Below are 22,178 nucleotides of genomic sequence, written 5' to 3'. Positions count from 1 at the left end.
GTCCTCATCTGTTGATTTCCTGGTCATTTACTCCTTAATGGAAGGTGTCATCATTGCTTCACTCTGCTCTCCTCCTCTCTTCCTCTGTCTTCATTGTCAGGGGATTGATTATGCACATGGATGGCCCAGTCAATAGATGGTTGCTTACAACATGTCTTCCTCTTGTTTATCACAATGACTCAGTGTTGCGTTTATAGTCTCATTTCTGTGTTTAGTAGTTGCGTAGATGTACTTTTCGCAAATCACTTAACATCCCTGTTCTCCAGTTTCAATCCAAGAGAAATGGGAATGATCCCAGGAAGGAGAAAAATGAACAAGTACACATAGCTGATATTCTACACATGCATTTTGGGCATTTTTATGACTATAGGCCTTATACCTGGCATATCTGCAGAGATGCATTTGACATGATTTATAGAGAGAAACGTTTGAAGGACGGAAACATGTTCAAATGTTTGCTTCAATCCCTATGTAGTGCCTGGTCTCTGCATTCATTTTAGAGAAAGTATATATATACGTGCTTTCTTATTGGAAACTTGATTTTAGACATAAAATTTGAACTAGCAGAAATCAATTAACTTCGCAAGAGAAAAGGTGGCAAACTGTGTGGGTTGTTTCCTGCCTGTATCGACTTATATTCATAAAAAAAATGACAATTACTCTTTGATGTTACAGGAAAGTAGACACTTTGTCAGTGATATACAAGTCTGCCAATTTTCAGGAGCCTATTAAATGCTGATTTGAAAAGAGAACGACCCCTCCAGGTATTCTTCGCTTATCTCCTGCCAATTCTCTTCAGCCTCAATGGCAGACCTTGGTTGGGGAAAAATGGAAAAGATCATCAGGCATTTAAACTTTACCTTTGAAAGGTAAGTTGGTTTGGAGGGCTTAAATCCAGAATCAGCTGTTTGCTGGCTATTTAGGCTTCTGTGTCTCCTTCCTTTCATCTGCAAAATGGAGGTAATAATAGTAGCTCTCATCTAGAATTATTATTAAGAATAAATTATATAACACCTGTGGTTCAGGGTAAGCACTCAATAAATGTTAGCTTTCTTAAAAGGAAATATTCTTTGAATTTAAAATCATCATCACAGCTTTGCAAGTGAGGAAACAGATTTCAAAAGTTAAGTATCTGATTCTTACATCTCACATCCAATAAGTAGTTGAACTAGAGGCAAACTCAACTGGGGATGATTTTACAGCCTTCACTTGATCTGTGGCACTTCCTGACATTCTTCATGGAAAATCAAAGGGATTTCCATTCTTCTTGGAAAAATGATACATAGATCATTATATACCCAGGTACCTTTCCCAAGATTAATATTTGAAAATATGGGGACACCTGGGTGGCTCAGTGGTTGAGTGCCTGCCTTCGGCCCAGGGCGTGATCCTGGAGTCCAGGGATCGAGTCCCACATCGGGCTCCTTGCAAGGAGCCTGCTTCTCCCTCTGCCTGTGTCTCTGCCTCTCTCTCTCTCTGTGTGTCTCTCATAAATAAATAAAACCTTTAATTTTTTTTTTTTTAAATATGGCCCAACTATCATGAACTGAAGCCATGATTAAGAGTAAGAATTAGGGCAGCCCGGGTGGCTCAGCGGTTTGGTGCGGCCTTCGGCCCAGGGCATGATCCTAGAGACCTGGAATCGAGTCCCACGTTGGGCTCCCTGCATGGAGCCTGCTTCTCCCTCTGCCTGTGTCTCTGCCTCTCTCTCTCTCTCTCTCTCTCTCTCTGTCTCTCATGATTGTATAAATAAATAAAAAAAGAGAGTAAGAATTAAAGACATAGATTTATAAGTTACTGTCCAATCTCAAAACATTCTTAAGCAAACCATGTCACAGAAACTAGTCACTGATTTAAAGGCATATTTCCCAAGCTTCATGTTAATTTAAAAGGTAATCACCAGAATGCCTGGGGTACTCAGCCCATTAAGCATCCAACTCTTGATTTCAGCTCAGGTCCTGAATTCAAGGTCATGGATCCAGCCTGGTGTCAGGCTCCCTGCTCAGCAGAGTCTGCTTGTCCCTCTCCCTCTGCTCCTCCTTGCTCGCGCTTCTCTCTCTCTCTCTCTCTCTCTCTCTCTCAAATAAATAAGTTAAGACAAATTTTTATAAATAAATAAATAAATAAATAAATAAATAAATAAATAAATAAATAAATAAATGGTCATCACTAACTACCAACAGGAAGACTCTTCAGGGGCACTACTATTGAAGAATGATAATGACATCTCTTCATTTCAGACTAATTCTTGATTTCAGTCCTCAGTTAAAAATTAAAACCCAAGCACAAACAAACCAAAAGAGAATGAAGTTCAGCAGGGCCAGTGAACTGCCCAGCATAGAAGAGATAGGGGATACAGGAACCAGAATTCCCCCACCAGGTCTCCACCTGAATGCAAGTGGGTGTTGAATGGATCAGGAACTCTTCTAGCTAAGGTTCTGCAGCCTAGAGTCGTTAATGGTGTGAGAGCACATTGCCTTGCCTGCCACTCACTGCTGAAGCTGAGATCTAGGTCTGGCTATGGAGAATATTGAGAGCCTGATTACAGTGTAAGCTTTCCTTAGCTGAATTTAAAATTTAATTAAGTGGTCTTATTTAAAAGGAACACTAATTAAGATAGCAAGATCGTTAAGTTAACCAGTTGGAATTAAAAGTACCCACATACTGGCTGTAGGTACAGCCTTTCCAACATCATTTCAGGTGTAACTGGAAGAATGTGGAATTGCATTATTTTAAACTGCAAACCACCTTCAAACTCATGAAGATTCTCCAGTGTGTTACCAATAGCTTTCAAAATTACCACAAATTCCACGGCTGAGACTGAGGCAACTGTTTTTTATAATGTCATTCATCTTACAAGTATGGTGTTTCTTGCTAAGGAATTTGTATCTGTAATCTTAAGAAAGTGTAGAGGTTTATTTTTAAAAATTTCCCTTTAGCAAAGTTTGAATTCAAAAGTAGATGGAGGCCGATTATTTCATCATAAGACTGCTGTGCTTTCAGAAGGGAATCTGAAAGCATCTGTTCAAATCCAGGAGGTGTGCTCCATTCTGTTACTATTGGAACCCCAAAGACAGAAACAAAAAAAATGATTGCAAGTCTGAGAAATACAAATGTGTATTTACTCAAATACACATATATATTATTATAATATATATAATATATATTATGTTATATATATAACACATATACACATATATATTATTATAATATATATAATATATATTATGTTTTATATATATATATATAAAAAACACAAATGTGTATTTACTCAAATGCAAGTTCTTTTTTTTTTTTTTTTTAAGTTCTTCTTAACTATATATAGAGTATCAGGGACTTCCTTCTATCCAGCAGTCCCCCATACACTCCATTGACCAAATCACTATCAGAGAGACACCAACTCATTTACATCAAGTCATTTTACTCCATTTAGGGCAATCCACTTTTGGACAATCCGTGGCTGAGGAGTTCTTTCTGAATTAATGTTTTGGCCTTTACAGAGATTTCCGCTCCTCTCTGATCAAGACCTTCACCTCAGGTTTACTACCTCATTAACAAAATTAAAACACAGAACATGGCATGAAGGTGCTACATAGGTTAGGGTGTGTAGCAATATTATCCAAAGCACCTGTGGGGGCTGAAAAAGTTATTCTAATTTAGCTTTGCTTTTACTGCATCAAAAATAAACCGTAATATCTTTTTAGGCTAAGAAGGTAAATGAAAGAGGAATATATTGGCCTTCTTGCAGGAAGACTTCATATTTCACTGTCACAGTGCAGGTATTGAAATACTAACTGCCCTTCTTAAGAAGGAAAGGCGGGGGGCAGGTCATAGTGACAGGGGGAGGGTAGATGCAATTTTGCTTCATCAATTCAAATTGGTTGAGAAAATACTACATTACTAATTTCCCAGCACATGCAAAATCGATTTTGGCAAATGCAAGATTCTAGTTTTCAAAGGTGGTATCCTGTTATAGTAGAAGAGGCACGTCAGCTTGGATGTAAGACGACCCCCACGTCTGCCACATAGAAGTGTGACAGAGGTGTGTGATGGACCTCTGACATCTCGGGTGCTCATCTCTGTCTTAATTTAGTGCACATGTGCACATGTGCACACACTCAGACACGCAGGCACAGACACCTGTTGCCCCTATTCCTTGAAAACAGGTCTAGTGATCAGAAAATGTAGGCAGACGATTTAGGTTCTAACATTAAAAGCAGCAGAGAATCAGGCTCTCTTCCTCCACTTCCCTAGTTAGTTGAAAATTCCCATGACTGCCTTTGATATTTCCCTGCCACGCGTGGACCGGGATTTATTGTCACATCCACTCCCTATGATTCCTCTTTATTATATTCACTTCCAATGTTATAAGAATGAGGAGTTTGCCAATCGCAGACTTTCCCTGATGCTTTAGGTCCATCCAACATCAGCGGTTTCCTTCACTTGTCTCTACACGCTTGGAATTAGAAGAGCAATTGACTCACATGTCCAGACTAGTCAATGGAAGAAAGGTAATGACCATTCTTGTCCTCTCATAGTTCAGCAAGAAATGGAAAACTTAGCCAGAATAAAACATTTTAATGTTGCTATCAGTCGGCTTGGGCTGTCATAATAAAGTACCACAGACTGGGTGGCTTAAACCACAGAAAATTATCTTCTTATAGTCTGGGGCACAGAACGAACTGCAAGATCAAGGTGCCAGCAAGGTTTGTGCCTGGCGAGGGCACTCACTGGGTTGCAGCTGGCGGCCCTCTCACTGTGGAGACGAAGAGCTCGATGACTCTCTCTCTCTTCCTCTTCTTGAATTTTGATGAACAACAATGTTTCATATAAGTGTGTCACGTATGTAATATTTGGGACACACACTAAGGATGTATTCATTCTTTACCCAAACTTCAAATTTAACTGGGCATCCTATATTTTATTTTCTAGATCTGGCAATCGGTGACTATATGAGTAAAAGAATGAATAAGAGAAGTAAGACCCATCAGCGAGAACGCCTAGATTAAAGTTAGCATATAAAAATTTTGCTGTAGCTTTCTCCTGTTGTGACAAATTGAGCAATCTCTTGTGTTAAGGATAAGGAGTCCGGGCACATTGTATTTACTTGTATCAACCATACAAGGGACATAATGAGCTCACAGAGTCTCGAAGGGACAAATATGAATTTCAATAGCTTAGCTCTTAAGTGGCCAAAGCACGGAGGAATATGTCAAGAATGTGATGAAGAGCAGATGAAGTAATGTTGTTTGTAAACGTGAGGTACAGATTTGTGACTCGATTGTGCAGATCACTAGCTACTATTTTGCATTAATTCTGAATAAATGGTAGGAGTACGCTGGCCAGCAGCCCAAGTGAGGCCAAAGGAAGAAAGAGGACCCATTCCCCTGCTTCATTCTGCATCTCACTTTACTCAGTATAAACGTAACACACAGGCTACAGCATTTGAAAAGCAGTGAACACAGATCTGTAACATAGAGCCCTGATAACCAAAAATCCAAGGTAAAATATAAGAAGGGACTCATCTGGAGGACCTTTCTGGAATTCACTGTTCGTAGAAGGAAACAATGAGAGAGTATGTTATCAACAAGGGATCAAAGAGGCCAGCCTTGCTCCCTGCCTGTGTAGTGTGGGTGATTCCCTGCAGCAAAGCAGTACACAGCTTGATAAGGAAGAGTGAAAAGAAAATAAATCTGAGAGATAAATCTTATTTAAAAGGCATCTTTATGATTGGCATTATAAAGGAGAGAGGGAGCTCATTAGCCAACAAAGTGATAAAACCACTCACAGCGTGCTTCAAAAAGAAGTGGTAATAATTATTGTCTTTCTAAGAAAGGGGGCAAAATATCCAAATAATGTCATTCACAAATCCCTTTACAGACATCACAGAGCAAGCTGCACAAAGTCCCACAGCTTTCTGATTTAATTAAGTGAAGAAAGCAAGGAAAGACTTTTACAGTTCACACGCCTGGATCATAGAAGGTTCTACATGAAACATGATTTTTTTAAAAAGCCATTTTAGAGACCCCTAGAGTTTGCTGAACCCTCATTCAACAGCATAATTTCCCCTGTTTCTCCCAGGATATTGTACAATCGACTAACAGGGTGCAGCATTTCTGCCGGCGAAAGGAAGTGGGCAGCTTTGATCAGAATTCACAATAATATATCTCCCTTGTGTGATAAATGATTTACTGCTGAGGATAAATGGATATAATCTTTCATTATGTATGACATTCATCAGCAACAAGGAAGCTTTGGACTGAATGGAAAGTGATTTCATATTAAAAGCCTCATGCAACTCAGACTGAGATGAAAGTGAGGTCTTGCCTTGGGAAAAAAAAAAAAAAAAAAAGCCATACAAGCTTGCAGGTTTAAATGGATGCTCAGTCAAATATAATCGTTACTCTAAGTTTGAAAATCTGTTAGGAGGAAACCGGGGAATTATGTGACTAGGTCAATCTCAATTTTGCACAAAAAGCCCCATTTCTTAACCACGCCATTCTATTTACTTAAATGTATCATTAAGACCAACTCTGAGGACTGAGAATCGCCAGAGAACCAGGTAGAGAGGAGAGAGAGGAGGTGGGGTGGGGTGGAAATGACTTAAATTCCCATTATCATAGAGAGTCAATGCACCATTTCCAAAGTAGATAAATCAAGAAAGAGAGGTTTAGTGTATTATTTAGAGATATGAAGTTAACAACTAGAAAAAATGCCAAATGAAAATGGTTTCATAAGCTTGCCTGTGTGGGGAGGGAGATGCAAGTTCAGGAGTGGAGGAGCCGTGCAGAGGGAGGAGGCTAGGGCAGGTGGCTTTTCAGTATAAGCACATTCATATTATTTATTTTTTTTAAAAAAAATATATATATACACTTAGATATATATTTTTAAAAAATATATATATATACATTTAGATGAAGCAATTTAAATATAGTAAATCGTTTCATTTTAAAAACAATTCTAGTTCTTTTTTTAAGATTTATTTCTTTATTTATGAGAGAGAGAGAGAGAGAGAACTAGGGAGGGAGAAGCAGAGGGACAGGGACAAGCAGACTCCAAGCTGAGCATGGAACCCTATGCAGGGCTCAATCTCAGGACTCTGAGATCATGACCAAGAGTCAGATGCCTAAAGTACTGAGCCACCCAGGTGCCCCATGACGATTCCAGTTCTTGGCTTCACTGACTATTTAGGACTCAATTGTAATGTCACATCTTTATTTGATTTTCTTTTCTTTCATCCTTTTTTTTCTTATTTATTTATTTATTTTTTAATTAGAGAGAAAAAGAGAGAGAGAGAAGAGAATGCAAGCCAGTGGGGAGATGGGAAGCATCGGAAGCAGGCTCCATGCTCAGTGCTGAGGCCGATGTGGGGTTCTATCTCACAATCATGACCTAAGCTGAAATTAAGAATCAGACGCTTAACCACCTGTGCCACCCAGGCACCCCCATTTGTTTCTATAATATGAATTTCCCAATACTACAGTATGTTTTTGAAGCAAAAAGATGTAACAAAAAGATGAAAGACAATGAGAAGAGATGAAAGACAAGCCACAGAGTAGGAGAAAATATTTGTAAAAGATATAATTTGATAAAGCACTGTTATCCAAAATATACAGAGAACTCTCAATCTCTAGCCAGAATAAAGCAAATAGTCCAATTAAAAAATGAGCCAAAGGCCTTAACAGACACCTCACCAAAGAAGATATACCCTTGGCAAATAAACATATGAAAAGATGCTCCACATTGTATGTCATAAGGGAAATGCAAATTAAAACAATAACCAGACCACTACACACTTATTAGAACGGCGAAATCTAGAACACTGACAATATCAAATGCTGGCCAAGTGATGGAGCAACAGAACTGCCCTTCATTGCTACTGAGAATGGTGCTGCTACTTCTGAAGATAGTTAAGCGGTTTCTCGCAAAACCAAACACAGTCTTACCATCTGCCCCAGCAATCATGCTTGTTGGTATTTACCAATGGGTGTTGAAAACTCATGTCTACACAAGCTGCACATGGATCTTTAGAGTGGCTTTATTCATAATTGATATAATTTGAAAGTAACCAAGATGTTCTTCAGAAGGTGAGTGAATAAACCTTGATACCTTCAGACAATGGAATGATAGTCAGGGCTAAACAAGAAATGAGCTATCAAGCCATGAAAAAGGCAAGGAGGAAACTTAGATGCATGTTAGCAAGTGAAAGAAGTCAATCTGAAAAGGATACATACTGTATGGTTCTAACTATATGACACAATGAAAAAAGTAAAAACTATGGACACTAAGAAATTAGTGGTTGTCACGGTTTGTGGGGTGAGAAATAAATAGGCAGAGCACAGAGAAGTTTTAGGGAGTGCAAATACTCTGCATGATGCCACAATGATGGATGGATGTCATTAGACATTTGTCCTAACTCATAGACTGTACACCACCGAGAATGAACCTAATATAAACCATGGGACTCTCTGTGATTATTATGTGTCATTGTAGGTTCATCAATTAAACAACTGTACCACTCTGGTGGGAGATTTCTTAATGCAGTAGGCTATGCATGTGTAGGGGAGTACATGGGAAATAAATAATAAATGCACCTTTCCTTCAATGTTGCTATGAACTTAAAATTTCTCTTAAAAAGTAAAGTCTTAATAAATAAATATAATATTTATTTAACATATATTTAACAAATGAATTTATTTAAGAAGAAAATATCTAATAAAATTAAATATTACATAATTTAATAAAAATTAAATAAATATATCTATTCAATATAGAAATATCCAAAGTAGTATAGATGAGTAGGCATAGTTTTTGACTCAAATCTAACTGTTTTCTGATAGGACAGATTGGTGGAGTAGAAGACATCATAAGAAGTCTGTTCTAACAACTTCATTTTCTGGAGGACAATATAAAACAAAGATGAGGACTTACCTAAAACATCAAAGACCAAAACCAGTAGAACAAGACTTAGAGCCCATGGAGTTTGTTTCTAAATCCAGTATTCCTTCTCCCTTTTAGCATTTCTTCTTAAAAGGCAAAGATATTCCTAAATCCACAAGACATCCCTGATGCCAGACTTCTCAGAGCTTTTCCAGTGAAAGCATATGTTTTACTGAAGATCAGTCAGCACAATTCCACTGGCTAGAGTTCTGGTAACCAAACAAGGTCAAAAAGAGGTGGCAATATCAATGTCACTAGCTTGGACAAGAATGGAGAGTAAAACATATTCTAAAACTGAATGTCCTATGGGAATCAGGAAAATCACATGAGAGCATGAGTGAAGATGGGTAAGCTTAGGGAAGGCACATAAGGGAATATTCTTTCTAACAGTGATATGGATAAGAGTGTTGACCTATAATTAAAACAGGAAAATACAACCTGGTACAAGTAAGCTTACAAAAATTAAGTAGACCTCCATCAACAGTAAATTCAAAATGGAGTTCAAAGGAACGTTATTTAACTGGAGTATTTGGCAAGCTGAAATGGCAACTTAGGTAAGTAGTGACTTGAAACCAGTAAACCATGATGCTTACTTTCAAATTAAAAATAATAATAATAATAATAAATAAAAGAGAGAGAGACAGGTAATCAAGTTATGGGTGATATATTTGATGGTCCTATATGTGTTTTATGTAGGAATAAATCAACACGGAAGTGCTATCAGAAAGTTCTACATCTTGTAGTGTCACAGTTGAAGAGAGATGTAACCTCCTCTATTCAGAGCACAGTGCTGAGATCTTGACTCAGTTTAGACGAAGTAATCCTCATGAAGCTGATAAAACAGGAGATATGGGTACTACTGTTTCGTAGATAAAAGAGACCCAAATTGAGAGAAATTAAGTTCTGTGTCCCAGGGCACATGGGAAGCATGTGTTGGAACTTGGCTCTGACATCAGTATAAACTGACACTAGAGACCGTTTATTTCTTTATCCCATGTAGTTCTCTCTCTCTCTCTTTTTTTTTTTTTTTAAGATTTTATTTATTTATTCATGAGACACACACACACACACAGAGGCAGAGACACAGGCAGAGGGAGAAGCAGGATCCATGCAGGGAGCCTGATGGAGGACTCAATCCTGGGACCCTGGGACCACGCCCTAAGCCAAAGGTGAATGCTCAACAGCTGAGCCACCCAGACGTCCCTATCCCATGTAGTTCTTGACCATGCAAATAGTATTATGTATATCTTTTAGTGGTCCATTTTATTATTAACAACCTTCTGAGGAATATAGGGCCTGTCATTTTATATTTACTATACAGATTAGGATAAAAGTGAAACTAAGAGTCTAATGATTTGCCCACAGTTATATAATGGCATAATTTAATTAATCTAAAAAAGCCTAAAAGAAAATACAATGATATTTAATATGACTTTAGACTTAATAGTATGCTATCATATTTTAACTTCTCAATCCACACAGTCATTCAAAATTAAATATACTAAGAAAGAAAGAGGTGGTATATCTGGAAACAGAAATCTCTTTAAATATTCAAAATAAGAAATATTAATAGAAAATTGATTGAGCAAGTGAAGAACGTATGAGAAGCTAAACAGAGGACAAAAAAGTAACTCAGGGATGGGCAACAGCATGAAATCACTCCCACCCATGGGTTGACAGGACAAAGGGAGGAGTCTGAGTCAAGAAAACCAGGGTGAATCCATGGGGTCTATCAGACAGGAGCTGGAACCCTAAATGAACTGCTGCTGGAAATAAACCAAGAAACAGAAAAGAAAAAGCAAAGTGAGAGTTCGGAAATAGAGGCCTGCCTTCAAATTTAATGCCTTCCATTGGGCACTCCACTCAGAAGCCATTGTTCAAGAGAGCCTGGGAAATGTAACTTCCTGAGATGGTGAGCAGACCAGGAGAAGGGCCAGGGTATGGATTTAGGAGCAAACATATGAACAGGGTTGGTCCATACAGCAGATACTCTACAGAGCACATAATAAGGTATTTATCTAAGTACCTATATCTCTTAACAGAAGCACCATGCACATTATTACAATACCAGCAACAGAAATCCCTTTCCCCATTCTAGAGAACAGAGATCTCACTAAACTTAGAAGAGAGATATCATAGTAGGCCTCGGCATCGGTCCTTCTTAGGATCCTCACTGCTCCTTCTATCCGGAACCCACCTCCACCACACTCACACACGTGTAGGTGCCAACACTCACATTCACATCCTGCTCACAGTTCCTTGGGGAAAGTGATTTATCCCTCAGGGCACACATTTCCTCCTTTGCCAAGAGGGCTAATCGCCCAGGCCTGGTGCATAAAAGAGAGCTATGCCTATTAATTACTTAAAACTTATAAACTCTTTTGAAGATGAAAAGCTCTGGTTTTCTTATTCTGTTCCTTGGCTTCAAATAAAAAAAGCTACATTATATAAAGGTTTCTGGGGGATTTATTACCAGACCTCTATCTGAAAAAAGTCACACCACAATTACAACTTTAATGACCTACTCTGAAACTTCCCAAGGCTACAACATAATTAGTCCATTTTATAATTAGTACTTAAAAAAAATCATTTGTCAGAAGTAAATAAGAAGTGACGGAGGCTTCTGGAAGTAATCTACATTATGCGATGTGCAAAGGGAGGAGTTGCATTTATCAAGTGCCTACGATGTTCTAAATTCTGTGCTAGATACTTTATAAAATTACTGTACCTGCATTTCCCATCCAGTATGGTTAGGTCAGCATTATTTTATTTGTTGTTTTATAGGTGAAAAAAAGAGGTTTGGAATGATTAAGTAATTTGATCAAATCACAAAGCTAGTAGAGTTTGAAGCTGTGATTTGTGTCCAGGGCTTTTTGCCTATAATTCTTCATTGCTGAATATTTTAAAGCTTTTAAATTACTTTTCCTTTGCCCACAGCTGTTGACTCATATATTAGAACCTTTAGTGCCAATAGTAACCTTTGCTATGAACAGGAGGTAGATATTGAACAGCGGAGGGAGAAATAATCAGAATCAATAAGACTGCCCTGTTCTTGGAATAGAGAAACCACACCTAGAATAGAAGGTTTACTTGCCACTTTTTAATAGGGACAATGAAAATAAATAGAGAAACATGTTGGTGAACCATAGACCTGGAGATAGTCTCCCTTGAGGGAAAGAGAGCATGATAGTTGTTATCCCCAGATGACAGGTAGCTTGGGACCCTAGGTTGGGTCTTGTTCTGTGAGGCCCTGACATAGAGAAAGACCTGCAGGTGAGAGGGAGCAGAAGGGACTGAGACAGTGGCTCAATAGGAGGAAAGCCGTGTCAACAGATCATACAGAAATAGAAGGTTACCGCAGAGGCCTGAGAACCACTTGGTCGAAAAATTCAGTATTCCTCTATTTTTGAATTGGTCAAGGTCTGCTCTGTTTGGAGGTTATGTGAAAGCCTTCTCTTATGCATGATTCAATGTCCTTCTACAAATGAATGATATTGGATGAGAACATTGAAGCAGATAATGCCAAAAAATCTGCTTGAGAGTATCCTGTCTTTAAAACTCATGATCACTGATGATCATGATTTGCTGTGAGAACTTATTAATACAAGGCTGTGGTCTAGGATCAAACCTTAAACGGGCCAAAAAAGTTTGTAGATCTAAAAACCTACTTACAGTTTCATACACCTATACAACTCTGTTTAAGGTATTTATTTTCTTTATTTTGATTAGGATTTGGTCTTGAATTTAGTCCACATAAACCAATGAAAGAACTGGTAAAAGTCTAGTCGTAATTAAAAAATATATATATATATGTGATTTCATAGTAATAAGTGCATTTTCATTGATTAAATAGAAACCATTTTCCTCAAAAAATGGTTTTTAAAAAATATTTGCTTTAATATTTCATAATTTTGAGCATCTATATTCTAATGATCCAAGCTTTTGCATTTCCTGTTACAGAATAAGTTATTTTGGGGTCCAGTCCACCAGTTGTTCTCTATGGGACCCTTTAAATTACATATAAACACTTTTGTAATCCGTGGTAATGGTTTCCGCCCTAATTTTCTTTCCACACTGTTAGTAGATACAGATGTAGGATAGATATAGAGTAGTAGTCTTGAAATGGATACACAGTGTGGGAGTCTTTAGCACCTATGATTTCTTCCTAATGGCTTCCATCAATAATTATGTGCCTGTCGTGAAATGAATGAGAGCTCGTTTTTTGTTTGGACAAAGAAAAGTTAAATCTATCAACTGTTGCTGAACCTCACTTCAATTTTAGTTATGATCCACAGAACACCCTGAGTCCTCTAAGTCTACACCTCCCCTGGATGACTCCCATAGGGCAACCAATCACTGAGAACTGTGTGTGTTCTGATTCAGTACCAGTGTAATTGTGAAGAAAGCTGTAAGGGATTTCTCTCTCTCTCTCTCTCTCTCTGAGGTTCTTATCTGCCTGAACAGATCGTAGTTCTGAGATATGTGGAGGAGTGTGTTGTTTGAGTTTGAGTACAAATATTTTCATGTGAGAGCAGTATGCCTATATATAATGTGTGTGTTTTAAAATATTTATTTATTTTTCCCACAGTGGTGTGGAGGTTGGGTGAGACAGGGCTGAGACAGGAGGCAGGGAACCCAGCCTGAGATGTCTGCGGTGGTCCCCACAGAACACAAGCCTGTGGCTTCACAGTTCCCCATATTTACTGAAAGCCAGAGACAAGTGGATTCCCATCCAGCTCTTTTTTTTTTTTTCTTTTTGAAGCTCTATCTTACATGTCACTTTATTGGTTTGATCTACATTTATAATAAGATAATATTTCCTCTTAGAATATATACAGACTTGATACTGCCTCCACTTACAAATCTACCTTAATGCTAAATACCTAAAATATTCTCCACTTGAAGTTAGCCTGCAATTGTTCCTATATCATTATTCTGCCAATTAATGAGATTCTTGTATTAGTTCTACAGAATTAAATTTATATCAAAACAATCTCAAATTCACTTTATGTTTATTTATTATATCGTTACCTTCCAATGTCACTGTCTTCTTCCTGCAAAGACTTGACATATGCTTTAAAAATTAATAATAATAGTAATGACTAATATTAACTGAACCTTTAGAATGACAATGGCAATAATAAAATAAAATATAGAATGACATTTTATACATATTATCTTTAACTCTCTGCCCCCTGGTATTTCCATTTTGATTTCCGTTTATTTTTTTATTATTATTTTTTATTTTTTAGAGAGAGAGAGAGAGAGAGAGAGAGCATGTGTGTGAGCCTCAGAGTGAGGGAAGGGGCAGAAGGAGAGAATCTTCAAGCAGACTCCTCACTGACTGCAGAACTGGAGGCCAGGCTTGATCTCATTACCCATGAGATCATGAACTGAGCTGAAATTAAGAGTCAGAGGCTTAACTGACTGAACCCCCAGACACCTCTCAATTTCCATTTATTTGTTGAAGAAATCAAGGCTCAAATGTTTATATGCATATATGGAAAAAACAGCTAGAAATTGTAAAAATAAATGCACCCTGTGGAAGTTAAGTAATACATTTTCTGTCACTAGAACACTCAAGCAGAGGTGGGATGACAACTTGTCTGGGGTGCTGTTGAAAAGAGTCAAGATTGACACCCAGGTCTCTTAAACTCCTAAGTCTGTCCTCTTTTTCCTGAACTCAAATAAAAAAATTCAATCTCACTATTTACAAACTAAATAATGGTGATGATGGTGGGAAATTATAGAAGAGCTTCTCCAGCCCATTTGTTATTCAGAAGATAAAAGTTGAACACTTGCAATGAAAATCATATTTTTGTTTTAATGTTTAAGAATACACAGAAATACTAACAATATAGTTAATAGATGTTAATGATGAAGAGATGTGGACTTCCCTCTATGTCGCATCAGTGAGCCACTGATCTGATTGGTAGGGAAAATAATCACTTAAATATACTTGCATTAGCAATATAAGTAAGAACTGTATGCAATGCTGATTAAAAACTCTTTTCTGATATGCCACAATGTTCTTCCTGTTAGACAGTTAGCAATAGACATCAACTCTTGTGTACACTTGGCAATTTTCTTGCCTTATGTGAAAACTTGATTTTTTAAATTAGGGCATGATCCATCCCACAGCCAGGGAGAATCAAAGGTAATCATACTTAAGCTGGAAAGAGTAAGGCACATTTTATATAAGATCAATAGTTCATGTAAATCTGAAGAAAATAATTGGCTTTGGCTTTTTAGGAATAATAAAAATAAATGCAAGGAAAAGTAGAAGAGAAGCATAAGATGTGGTTACTTCCACAATATGCTTTTCTTTGTCCATGAAACAGAGCTGGTTCTGAAGCTGCTCACAGCAGGCATCTTAGTGTGGGAAGGAACATTCACTTTGTCAGAGGAACGTTCCAGTCTCATTTTCAGGAAAAACATGTGAGTTGAAACAACTACTGTTTTCCAGAGGCAAATATCAAGAGGAAGAATAAATCTATTCCATGTCAAATCTGAGCATTGCCATATTCATTTTGAGTTGGTTTGGCGTCAAGCTGCAGGTTTAACAGCAGCCAGTCCTAAAATATAATTTATTTTTTCAAAAGGAAGTCCACAGCGGTCCTTCGTCCTTTAATAATACTTCATAAATAACAGCATGCCCCTAGTATGGACTTGATAAATTATCTTCATTGATACTCGTTTGGATGCCTTCAGCACTCTTCACATCCAGTGCAGTGGGAGGAGAGTTTGGTGTCCTTACTGGAGGTTCTTCATTTGAGAGACATAGGAGTCTCCTTGAATGACTCCAACATCCTTTCAGTTGTTCAGGCAAAAAGCTTTGGCAACAGCTATTACTCCTCCTTTTACCAAATTCCTTACCCAATGGCAAGAAATATGTTAGGCCCCAGCTGGAACTATGGAGCCCCACCAACAAGGCCACAAGTCTCCCTTGGATTACTGATATAGCCCCTCACCTGGTCTCTATATTTTTATCCTGGCACCCTCATGTTTACTTTCAGCACAAAGGTCAGATAATTCTTTTAAAACGTAAGTCATATCATGTGATAAGAAGCCACACTATCTTCAGAGCAAATTGCTAAGTCATGAAAAGGGAACCCTCTTACACTGTTGGTGGGAATGTGAAATGGTGCGGCTACTCTGGAAAACTGTGTGGAGGTTCCTCAAAGAGTTAAAAATAGACCTGCCCTACGACCCAGCAATTGCACTGTTGGGGATTTACCCCAAAGATTCAGATGCAATGAAATGCCGGGACACCTGCACCCTGATGTTTATAGCAGCAATGTCCATAATAGCCAAACTGTGGAAGGAGCCTTGGTGTCCATTGAAAGATGAGTGGATAAAGAAGATGTGGTTTATGTATACAATGGAATATTACTCAGCCATTAGAAACGACAAATACCCACCATTTGCTTCAACGTGGATGGAACTGGAGGGTATTATGCTGAGTGAAGTAAGTCAATCAGAGAAGGACAAAACAGTGTATGTTCTCATTCATTTGGGGAATATAAATAATAGTGAAAGGGAATATAAGGGAAGGGAGAAGAAATGTGTGGGAAATATCAGAAAGGGAGACAGAACATAAAGACTGCTAACTCTGGGAAATGAACTAGGAGTGGTGGAAGGGGAGGAGGGCGGGGGGTGGGAGTGAATGGGTGACGGGCACTGAGGGGGACACTTGACGGGATGAACACTGGGTGTTATTCTGTATGCTGGTAAATTGAACACCAATAAAAAATAAATTTATTAAAAAATGGAAAATGAAAGAAAGAGTCCTTTTAATCACCAATAAGGTCCTCCTGTCCTCCTGTCACCCCTCTACTGTGTCTTTTATGACTCTTCCAGGTCATGCCCTTCTCGCCATAATAGCCTCTTTGAAGTTTGCCGAACATGTCCAGAACATTCTTGTGTTCCCTCTATCTGAGATGCTCTTCTAGGCATCTTCATGGCAAACTGACTCATGTCCTCAAAGTGTGGCTCAGAGGGCACCTTCTCAGTGAGCCCTCACTTGACCACTGGAACCTGCCTCCCATCCACAAACCCCAGCCTCTCTACCTCCTCTACTTTTGTTCCCAAAGTATGGTCTTCTAACCAGCAGCAACAGCACCTCCTGAAAAGTTGTTCTGCAATAGAAATTATCTGCATCCAGCCCACATTTACTGAATCAGAAGCTCTAGGGGTGGAGAATAGCAATCTGTGTTTTTATAAGCCCTAGAGGTATTTCTGATGCACCCTAAGGTTCAAGATTCCCTGTCCTATAGTAACAATATAATAATATAATTTTCAACATTACTTCACAGGAAAATATTAGAAGTCAGATTTTTAAGTCAGATAAAACAAGCATGCCTGGATTCAATACTTCAATTAGTTTCCTGGTGGTTTTAGTCAGCAAAATAAAAACAGGAAAATAAATATGGTTTAAGAAAATACACCATTTATTTAATTTTTTATTTTATTTCTAAATAAATATTTATTATTTTTCTAAGATATTATAATCTCTATTAAAATATCAAAATTAAAATAATAATGAATTTCATTAATCTTTCTTGACAAAACACAACATATAAAATACTTGCCTTTCTATATCCCACTGGCAAATATTTAGAAAAAGGATTTTTTTTTTAAAGAAATCCCATTCAAAATGGCAACTAAAATTATGAACTACCATCAAATTCATCTAGTCAATGGTGCATAAGATCCCTTTGGAGAAAAATCACAAAATTTCATGAAGGATCTAAAAATTATTTACCTAAATGGAGAAATAAAAAAGTATTTCATTTTCCTGAATGGAAGAAGCAATATCGTAAAATGGCAATTCTTCCAAATTTATGTACAAGTTAAATGTATTCCCCATATAAATGTGTATATGTGTGTATGTATGTAAGATGCAAAAATTAGATTATTAAAGTGTGAAAGTAGTAAGTCAATGGATAGACAGACAAAACCTTGAAGGCACACAAGATGAGGCAGATTTGCTTTAAGAGATACAAAGACCAGTTATGAAGACAGTGTGAAATTGTATCATGTGTAATTAGATCAAGAATAAAGAATAGAGAATAGAGGGCAGCCCTGGTGGCTTAACAGTTTAGTGCTGCCTTCAGCCCAGGACATGATCCTGGAGACCCAGGATCGGGGCTCCCTGCAAGCTCCCTGCTTGTGTCTCTGCCTCTCTCTCTCTCTCTCTTTCTCTCTCTCTCTCTCTTTCTGTGTGTGTGTATGTCTCCATGAAAAAAAAAATAAAATCTTTTTTTTTAAAAAAAGAATAGAGAATAGAAATAAGCCTACATATACTTGCATATTAGTGTAACATTCATGGAACATTAGAAGTCAGACAGGAGAGGAAAATCCATACACAAGTATGGAATAAATTCAATTATGGGCTCTCTACACACAAAGAAGACATATCCAGAGGTATTATATTTTTAAAGATGAAAAATAGATCTTAAAATGTTTAGAAGAAAATATAACAGCAAGATATCTTTATGAACTTGGGCTAGAGAATAACTTATTGACTAAGACACAAGAGGAAAAAAAAAACTCATCAAAATTAAAAACAAATCAGGACCACCTGAGTGGCACAGCTGGATAAGTGTCTGACTCTTGGTTTCAGCTCACGTCATGATTTCAGAGTTGTGAGACTTAGTGTGGAGTCTGCTTGAGATTCTTTCTCCCTCCCTCTCTATCCCTCCCACTCATGTTCCCTCTCTCTCTATAATAAATAAATCTTAAAAAAAAACAACCCCCCAAACCAAATCAATTTGATTTCTTACTACAAAAGCAAAACACCTCTGCACAATTAAAAATAACAAAAACAAAGTTTATTTATTTATTTATTAAAGATTTATTTATTTTAAAGAGCTAGTAGGGGGAGGGATAGTGGGAGAGAGAGAAACCTGAAGCAGAATCCCCAGTGAGTGCAGAACCCAACATGGGTCTTGACCTCCATCCCAGGACCCGGAGATCATGACCTGAGCCAAAATCAAGAACTAGTCACCCAACTGACTGAGCCACTCAGGTGTCATCCCCTCCTCCCATTTTTTTGAAGATTTACTTATTTAATTTAGATATAATCTTTTTACCACCAAAAGCAGAAACCCAAATGACCCATCCCCCCCAAACCAAACTCAAAACAATAATGAAAAATAAGAAATAGGATTCTCTAATAAATTAATAAGTGAAAATTAAAATGAGATAGCATTATATACCTAACATGGGTACAACAATAAATTTTAAATCCTGGAAAATTATGGAAAAGAACACATAAATTGGTGCCACAATTTTACAGAATGATATAAAACACTATTAAGTATGCATGTTTTCTATGATCCAGCAGCTCCATTTCTTATCTTGCTATACGCCCATAAAGGAACTCTCATGCTAGTGCAGAAGTTATATGCAAGAATGGTAATGGTAGCATTTATTTGAATTATGAAAATTAGAAGCAGCCAATAGCCATAAAATGGCTATGTGTAAACAAACATAGATGGTTCAAAATTATAATGGAATATAAACCTACATATAGTAAAGGTGAACAGACTATTTCTAGGTCAAGATGCACAGAGTTCTTGCTTCAGAGCTCCCTGTGCTCGAAACAACTATTCATAATTATTCAAATATAAAAAGAAAAATCTAGAAGCAGCTTCTAATCTGAAGACCAGAAAAAGAACAGAAATCCAAAGTATGAGAGGTTCTGCAGCTATGGACATGCCAGGTTCGGGATCCAAGTGCAGGCACCGGATCTTCAGCTCCTTCTGGAAAAGAAGGCTAAAAGTGACCTCACAGAACAAATAAACAGAGTCAGTATCCCTGTGTGAGAGCAGTAGGGTGAGAGCATGTGGCTCACCCCCTCCAAAGAAAAGTAACTTAAAACACTGCTGCTGAGAGACAGAAATGCCTGGAATGATAACTCTAGAGCGTGCTATCTGCATAACTGTCTACAATGATGGAAAAGAGCCATCCCTTAAGGTACCCATTAGATACAAATGGTTAATGCAATTGGAAGACTGCATTTTAAATTTTATATAATTTAAGTGATTGGAAATTACATTTCAATTGTCACAAGTGGCAAATGGCTATCTGATTGGCCAGTACCTAAGTAATTGAAAAACCTACAGAAAAGACGGGATGTGAACACGGAACCCATGAGCTGATCACAGACTTCTGCTAGTCCAGGAACTGAATCTGCTTATCTACAGTATCACAGCCTTGTTAAACTTGGTTCTGGATTGCCTGAGTCCAGGGGGTCTGAGAGGCAACTGCCAATGCCAGTATGGAGATAGCTGGCATCAGGAACAGTAAGCAGGTGATGAGTACTGGGTATTAGACGCAACTGATAAGTTACTGAACACTCCATCTGAAACTAATTATGCATTATATGTTGGTTAATTGAATTAAAAAAATTAAAACTTAAAAAAAATGGCAAACTGAAAAAAAAGGAGAAAGAAAAGTAAACAGGAAGAGAAGAAGAAGAAGGCAGGAACAGAGAGAAAAATAGAAAAAAAAAAACCTCACAACTCTCATTAAAAAGAGACTGAAGGCAAATACTGAAAACAAATGAAGAAACTGAATCCGATACAAGACAGTCAGTAAGATTCACTCCAGAAAAAAAATGAATTTTATGGAACCATTCAACAGATGTTCTAAAATATGTTTAAAATCCTCAATGGAATAAATTAAAGTATAAAATAAAATAGCATAAAAGAAAAGCATCCCCCCCCAAAAAAATCCCCTCTTGTCTTATGAAAAATAACCAACTGGAAATAAATTAGAAAGTACATTAGATGGGATAAACACAGTGATACAATTAAAAACAAATTAATGAATTGAAAGATGTCCTAGAAACCCACCCAGAAAGAAACCCAGGGGGATAAAGAAATAAATCCTAAAAAAAACACATGTAGGAGAGCTGAAGAGGCTGTAGCATATGCTTGAGAATCATTCCAGAACAGAATGAACGAAAGGCAATACTTGAAAAAATAACTAAGGATTATCAAGACTGAAAAAAAGATAGGAGTTCTCCAAACAACACTGAAAGTAGCCAAATAAATAACTTCTAAAATAAAATCAACCAAACCACAGCTAGATACTTATAGTAAAATTGAAGCAAGTGTAGGATAAGGAGAACAATCTTAAAACCCAGCATTTGTGGCATTAAGAAAGAAATTCATGGAATGTGAAATCCTGAATTTATCAGAATGGCTACTTTGGGAAGAGAATGAAATGAAAGGGAATTTTTCTAAAAGTTCTCCAGTGTTTCTGTTGTCTTACTTCATAAAAAGAACATGCAGTTAAAAAAAAAAAAAAAAGAAAAAAAAGAACATGCAGTTAATATGCCAACAATGACGTGATGAAAAGGAGTGGTGCGTGGAAAGGTGTCCGTTATATTTTCAAAAGTAGGTTTTATATATGCATGTTTACACACACACACACACACACACACACACACACATATATATATTTAATGTTTCAAATTTATATCAAATTTATATTTGTTTTTGATTGGGTGCTTAGAATAAAATATCCAGAAATAGATAAGCCTGTTTTACTCATATAACATGATGTTGTATGGAAAAATATGAAGAAATCAGTGTGTATGCCTCCTATCAGCTGAGCACCAGCTCTGCATGCGGACAAAATGTAAATACTTACCCAGGATGGAGACTCACAGGAGGGAAAGCGGTTTGTGCAGTAAAGGAAGAAAATGTCCAAGGGGCTCTAGTTTTGTCTATCATGTGTCATTTCTTTAAAATACAAAAAGTTCTGAAATAAATATTGTTGATATTTATAAATAATGACTTCTTCCTGAGACATAATCAAGAAGGGCATGGACACATTATATAAAATGATTTCAAAGCAAAAAATGTTAACTGGGCCATCATCTTCGATGCTTTTCAAATTTCACGTGTTCCCCTGGAGATTTTAATATGTCATTAGAGGGAGGCAAGCTTTCTTTCACCTTAACTGCCCGGTGGAAGTACTTAACATTGCTTCTCTAATGAGGTATTATAGCTGAAGAGATTGTCTAGAATCCCTAATATATACCTACTTGTGGAACGCTGAGATGAACAGCTATACACTGAGGGGGGAAAAAGAGAAAATGAAAGAAAGAAAAGAAAGAAAGAGAGAGAAAGAAAAGAAAGTGAGTGGTTGTCTGCGGTAGAGGTGAAGAGCTTGAGGACCAGATACAGGTTGTCTGGGTGACTCCGTGTTCACATGGGGAACTC

At 37.4% G+C, this 22,178-nt stretch overlaps 1 protein-coding gene and 2 long non-coding RNA genes across 12 annotated transcripts in view; 1 reads left to right on the top strand and 2 right to left on the bottom strand.

The window, feature by feature from the left end:
* LOC140632124 (uncharacterized) overlaps positions 1-9,239 on the top strand; it is a 67,766-nt gene extending 58,527 nt beyond the window's left edge. The window contains exons 4-8 of one of the 4 annotated variants that reach the window (XR_012029658.1): positions 676-869; positions 3,705-3,779; positions 4,415-4,511; positions 7,277-8,087; positions 8,846-9,239. This is a non-coding gene — a long non-coding RNA (uncharacterized lncRNA). Of the gene's footprint in view, positions 1-675; positions 870-3,704; positions 3,780-4,414; positions 4,512-4,932; positions 5,035-6,081; positions 6,277-7,276; positions 8,088-8,840 lie in introns of those variants that run through there. The other 3 variants (XR_012029657.1, XR_012029659.1, XR_012029656.1) reach the window with 3 other exon arrangements.
* The window catches only part of NRG3 (neuregulin 3), a 1,035,395-nt gene that overhangs the window by 244,717 nt on the left and 768,500 nt on the right, over positions 1-22,178 (bottom strand). The window lies entirely within an intron of this gene.
* LOC140632127 (uncharacterized) lies at positions 8,908-22,160 on the bottom strand. The gene is made up of 3 exons (XR_012029663.1): positions 22,001-22,160; positions 21,604-21,714; positions 8,908-9,149 (listed from the first exon to the last, which is right to left on the bottom strand). It is a non-coding gene; the product is annotated as an uncharacterized lncRNA (long non-coding RNA).

The sequence above is a fragment of the Canis lupus genome, chromosome 4, assembly GCF_048164855.1.
Source record: "Canis lupus baileyi chromosome 4, mCanLup2.hap1, whole genome shotgun sequence".
NCBI classification, from domain to species: Eukaryota; Metazoa; Chordata; class Mammalia; order Carnivora; family Canidae; genus Canis; species Canis lupus.
Note: the sequence above shows the minus strand (reverse complement) of the source record. Positions and strands in the feature narration are given on the sequence as shown.